Source organism: Mandrillus leucophaeus, unplaced genomic scaffold (genome assembly GCF_000951045.1).
Source record: "Mandrillus leucophaeus isolate KB7577 unplaced genomic scaffold, Mleu.le_1.0 Scaffold38, whole genome shotgun sequence".
NCBI classification, from domain to species: domain Eukaryota; kingdom Metazoa; phylum Chordata; class Mammalia; order Primates; family Cercopithecidae; genus Mandrillus; species Mandrillus leucophaeus.
The window spans coordinates 1,066,227-1,072,648 of record NW_012104031.1 but is presented as its reverse complement, the minus strand read 5'-3'; positions in this window follow the sequence as shown (position 1 = coordinate 1,072,648).

The window sequence follows — 6,422 nt, the reverse complement described above, 5'->3', positions numbered from 1 at the left end:
CCTGCTGAGGTCGGAGATGACCCTTCTGAAACCCCAATCCAGCCATTTATTCCAGCTTCTATCCTATAAAAGGCCTCTCCCACCCTACAGACTGATGAGCCTATCCCAGGGAACACAGAGCTTAGACTGCAGATTGTGAGGGTAAGTGTCCCTCCCTCAGGTCTCTTAGGCAAAAGAGGAGTTGGTATTTAGGGTCAGTGAGAGTAAAGGGCTGTTGATGAGTGTAGGAGGGTGGCTCAGATATCTCAGTTTAGAACCCCGGGCTGACTGGTTCTCATTCTTACCCTTTCTCCCTTTCCTGGGCAGATCCTCAGATCCTTGACCCCCTAGGTGAAGTGGAGACAGCCCAAGGGCAGCACCCTCTGGCTGGCATGCCTCCCAAGTGCTGCCATGTCATCTACACCAAGAAGGGTATGTGGGGATCCAGACCGTGGGGAAAGGGGTCTTAAGTCAGCTCTGCTGCCACAACACAATACCATATAGTGGCTGACTTAAACAACAGAAATTCTCTCTCACAGTTCTGGAGTCTGGAAGTCCAGGATCATGGTGTTGATAGGTGGGCCTACCTCCTGGTTTACAGATAGCCTCCTCCCTGCTGTATCCACCTGATCCATCTGCTTCTCAGTCTACATCTTGCCTGAGGTCTTCTTGAGGGTCTAGGACAGAAAGCAAGGGCCTGAGGGACCTGCTCTGCTCTAGTGTTCCAGGAAGAATGGAGTCCGGCTGTTCTCACAGTCCAATAACAAGATGCAGATAGACTGGGAAAGAAGGGAGTTTATTATTTTTATTTATTTATTTATTTATTTTTTGAGACAGCGTCTTGCACTATTGCCTGGGCTGGAGTGCAGTAGCACAATCTTGGCTCACTGCAACCTCCGCCTCCTGGGTTCAAGCGATTATCCTGCCTCAGCCTCCTGAGTAGCTGGGATTACAGGTGCCCACCACCATGCCCAGCTAATTTTTTGTATTTTTAGTAGAGACGGGGTTTCACTATGTTGGCCAGGCTAGTCTCGAACTCCTGACCTCGTGATCTGCCCACCTTGGCCTCCCAAAGTGCTGGGATTACAGGCATGAGCCACCGCACCCAGCTAATTATGTCTATAGTTTAGCAGAATCCAGAGTCCTCTCATTATTCTAACCTTGTAGGCTTTCATTAGTTTTACAAAGGCAGTTTAGTTCTGGGAGGGGCTACTATTATTCTTGCTTTAAGGTTAAACTATAAACTAAATTTCTCCCAAAGTTGGCTTGGACAGCTTGGATGTTAGAAGCAAGATGGAATCAACTATATCAGATTTTTCTTACAGTCATAGTTTTGGAAAGGTGGTTTTATCTGAAGGTAATCAGTATCTTTACCCTTCTCTGAAAATATAGGACTCTTACAATATTTCAAAAGTTCACCCCCTCATTTGAGCCCCAGAGTTCAAGGCTGCAGTGAGGCGTGATCACGCCACTGCACTCAGGTTTGGTCAACAGAGCAGAACCCCATCTCTAAAAAAAGGAAAAAAACTCTTGGCTGAGATTATTTTGCCTCAGAAGTTAGATATCATCATACATATTGCTTTATTTATTTGTTTATTTATTTTCTCAAGACAGAGTCTCACTCTATTGCCCAGGCTGGAGTGCAGTGGCACAGTCTTGGCTCACTGCAGCCTCTGCCTCCCAAGTTCAAGTGATCCTTGTGCCTCAGCCTCCTGAGTAGCGGAGATTACAGGCATGCGCCTCCATGCTTGGCTGATTTTTTTTGTATTTTTAGTAAAGACAGGTTTTTGCCATGTTGGTCAGGCTGGTCTTGAACTCCTGACCTCAAGGGATCCTCCCGCCTCAGCCTCTCAAAGTGCTGGGATTACAGGCCCATTACATGCCTGACCCGATGTCATTATATGTGTTTTTTTATATATATAACCAATGTGTGTTTAGATTTAGCCATCCAGTTACTGTTTTCTCTGCTTACCATTCATTCCTGCATATCAGGCCTTTCTAGGCTCATGGTTTCCTTTTTCCTAAAATACATCTTTTACTTGAGTATTAGTGAAAATCAGTTTGTAAATTATTTCAACTTTTGATTTTTAAAAAATGTTTTAATTTTTATCCTAATTCTTGGAGTATACATCAGCTAAACATATACTCACAAGTTGGTATTTCTTCTCTATCGCCACTTTGGAGATGTTATTTAAAAGACAATACAGGGCCTGGCACAGTGGCTGACACCTATAATCCCAGCATTTTGGGAGGCCCATGCAGGCGGATCACTTGAGGCCAGGAGTTTGAGAACAGCCTCGCCAACATGGTGAAACCCTGTCTCTACTAAAATTACAAAAATTAGGCCAGGTATGGTGGCCATGCCATGGCTCCCAGCTACTCGGGAGGCTGAGGCAGGAGAATGACTTGAACGCAGGAGGCGGAGGTTGCATTGAGCCGAGATGGCACCCTTGCACTCTAGCCTGGGCAAAAAGAGCAAAACCCCACTCAAAAAAAAAAAAGGCAAGTGTGGTGGTATAAGGCCCAGATCCAGACCCAGATCTGAGTTGCAGCCACCCTAACCATGCTGCCCACCGCCTGCCTCCATGGCCAGTCATGTTGGAGCATATGAGCTTGCTGCCCGTATGAATCAATTACAAGGGACAAAAGCTAGTTGAACAAATGTTTCAGAGAATTATTACTTTTTCTTCAGTCGTTGGATTTATCTACGGTTATGTGGCTGAACATTGCAGATGAACTGTCTATATAGTTATAGCTGGATTTGCTTTTTCACATTTGCTGACACTTCACCCATGGCCCATCCATCACTGGCATCCCCTCAAGAGGTTACATGTCCAAGACTCATCACAGAAAATGAGAAGCTGGGGATAGAAAAATTAAGAGGCATGCTAAAAATAATCTATTGGGGTTTTCCTGGTTTGGCTTTACTATAGCACCTGTTTTTGTTTCATGTGAAATGGAACCAAAACATCAGATAAAAACCACTCATGCAGGCTGGGCGTGGTGGCTCACACCTGTAATCCCAGGACTTCAGGAGGCTGAGGCAGACAGATCACAAGGTCAGGAGATTGAGACCATCCTGGCTAGCATGGTGAAACCCCGTCTCTACTAAGAATACAAAAAATTAGCTGGGTGTGGTGGCACACACCTATGGATGGTCCCAGCTACTCAGGAGGCTGAGACAGGAGAATCACTTCAACCCGGGAGGCCGAGGTTGCAGTGAGCTGAGATAGTGCCACTGCACTCCAGCCTGGGTGACAGAGGGAGACTCCGTCCCCAGCCCCCCACAAAAAAGCAAAAAACAGTCATGCATCCGAGCTTGGTGGCTTATGCCTCTAATCCCAGCACTTTGAAAGGCTGAGGCAGGTGGATCACCCGAGGCCTTGAGTTCGAGACCAGCCTTGCCAAGATGGTGAGACCCCCATCTCTACAAAAATACAAAAAAGTTTAGCCAGGCATGATGGTGGGTGCCTGTAATCCCAGCTACTGGAGAGGCTGAGGTGGGAAAATTGCTTGAACCTGGGAGGTGGAGGTTGCAGTGAGCCGAGATCATGCCACTGCACTCCAGCCTGGGTGACAGAGAGCGATTCCATCTCAAAAACAAACAAACAAACAAACAAACAAAAAGCCACAAATGCTCTCTGGCACAGCTGTATGTAGATTTGGTTTTCTGTGTTTCATTTTTAATCCCATTGGGTTTTTATTTACAAATATTTTAGAGCCTCTCTTTATTATCTTGCTCGGAAATGGAGAACAGAAAATACAAGTATGCAACATTTCTTTCAGGTTTTTATAAAGTTTTTCATAATGAAGAATAGATGGCCAGCTAATTTTTGTATTTTTAGTAGACACGGGGTTTCACCATGTTGGCGATGCTGGTCTCAAACTCCTGACCTCAAGTGATCCACCCGCCTCAGCCTCCCAAAGTCCTGGGATTATAGGTGTGAGCCACCACGTCTGGCTGGCAAATTTTTAAAATTTTCTGTAGAGACAGGGTCTCACTATTTTACCCAGGCTGGTCTTGTACTTCTGAGCTCAAGCAATCCTACCACCTTGGCCTGCCAAAGTGCTGAGATTACAGGTGTGACTCACTATGCCTGACCACACTTGCAAATTTAAACATACCTTTATAAAACTCACCTCAACCTCCTGGGCTCAGTCAGTCCTCCCACTTCAGCCTCCCAAGTAGCTAGGACTACAGGCACATGCCATACCTTGCCTGGTTAAATAATATCATTTTTATAAAGTACAAAGATATGCCAAACCAAAGTATATATTGTTTAGAGCTACAGGTATATCTGGAAATACTTTTCTTAAAAAAAAAAAAAAAAAAAAGAGAGGGAATGGGCTGGGCACGGTGGCTCACACCTGTAATCTCAGCACTTTGGGAGGCTGAGGCAGGAGGATTGCTTTAGCCCTGTCTCTTATACACATCTAGATGTGTATAAGAGACAGAAGCAAGACTCCGTTTCAAATAAAAAAGAAAAAGAAAAAGAAAAAGAAAAAAAGAAAAAAAAGAGAATGATCAACACAGTAGTAACTTAGGGATGGGAGAAAGGGAGGGAGGTGCAGGAACTGGCATCTGGGAGAATCACACGGGGGCTTAAAAACCATGGCAGTGTTCTGGCCCACAAATTGCATGATAAATTCACATTTTAAAAATTGTTCTTGGCCGGGCCTGGTGGCTCACGTCTGTAATCTTAGCACTTTGGGAGGCCAAGGCAGATGGATCACCTGAGGTCAGGAGTTTGAGACTAGCCTGACCAACATGGCAAAACCCCATCTCTACTAAAAATACAAAAGTTAGCCAGGCGTGGTGGTGCATGCCTGTAATCCCAGCTACTCACGAGGCTGAGGCAGGAGAATCACTTGACCTTGGGAGATGGAGGTTGCAGTGAGCAGAGATGGCACCATTGCACTCCAGCCTGGGTGACAGTGAGACTTTGTCTCCAGAAAAAAAAAAAAATTGTTCTTATGCATCAATTTTTTTTTTTTTTTTAAAGACAGCGTCTTGCCCAGTCTGGAGTGCAGCGGTGCAATGTCAGCTCACTGCAACCTCCGCCTCCTGAGTTCAATTAATTCTTTCTGCCTCATCCTCCTGAGTAGCTGGGATTACAGGCACCTGCTACCATGCTCAGCTAATTTTTGTATTTTAGTAGAGATGGGGTTTGGCCATGTTGGCCAGGCTGCCCTCGAACTCCTGACCTCAGATTATCTGCCCGCCTTGGCCTCCCAAAGTGCTGGGATCACAGGCATGAGCCACCACACCCGGCCGCATCAAAATATATGAGGATGTTACATATACTCCTTTGCCAGGATCTAATAATTTTTAACAATTGTAAGCAAATCCTGCTCAATACAATGTCTTAGACTAACCACTGTGTTTCTCTGTGGTCCCAGCTTAGAACCTGGAGCAGTTCCCCTTATTTTCAGAGCCAGTGGCTTCACATTGAGCCTGACATTTGCCTCTTAAACTCCTGCTTCCACACATAGAAAGGCTCTGATTTAGCCTTTACCTAGATGCTTGAGTGTCTTTGATTCATGGGGAAGCCATGCTGAGAAAATAAGGGAGGAAGGAAAGGGAAAGGCAATAGAAGCCAAGGCATTCTTCATAGGTTGAAAAATACTCCAGAGATTTAGAAATGTCCTTCCCAGAGACCAAGTTGTGGCCTCTCTGTATCAGGCCCCAATCTGTCAATCCTCTTTCACGACCTTGCCTCCCAGTAGTGCCAGAAGGGTGGCTGTGGAGGTTAAGCAGCCCACGAGATGAACTGTAACGGCCGTGTGTCACCTGGCACCTGTCCTGAATTTAGGTCCCTTTTCTCACTTCTCTTTGATTACTTTTCGGGAGTTACATCTCCTCCAAGGAATATAATTTTCAGTGAGCAGGCAAATTTAGGTGCCTGCCTCCCATCATGGAATCTGAAGGGGATAGATCCTTCCAGTTCTGAACCAGTAAAGCTAGAAGATGGGTCTGGGACCTGTGCTGGGCCAGTTGAGAAAACTCGCCCTGGCTGTTAACTCTTGAGGGAGTAAAGATGGTTCATCATAGCCTTAGACAGCAAAAGCTTGCAGAGCTGCTCTGGTTCCTGCCTACAGATTCTGTGAGTCTGATCTTCCAGTTCTTGCTGATTTTTTGAGGCACTAGTATTTTTCCAGTACGTATTTCCTTCCTCCTAAATTAGCCAGGATTCATTTTCTAGATGTTCATAGCAGATAAACAACACAGTAACAGAAATTCCATACCCTAAACGTTGGAAGTTGCCTCTTTAGGAAAATCACTATTGGTTTGATTTATACATTTACAATTTTTTTTTCTGTGCACTATATGTGCAGATGGACTAAATCTCTAGATAATTTGGGGTTCTGGGGAACAAAGGGATTTTTACCAAAAAATGGGTTATGTTTTATATATATATAGTTTTATATAGAGTTATATAGTT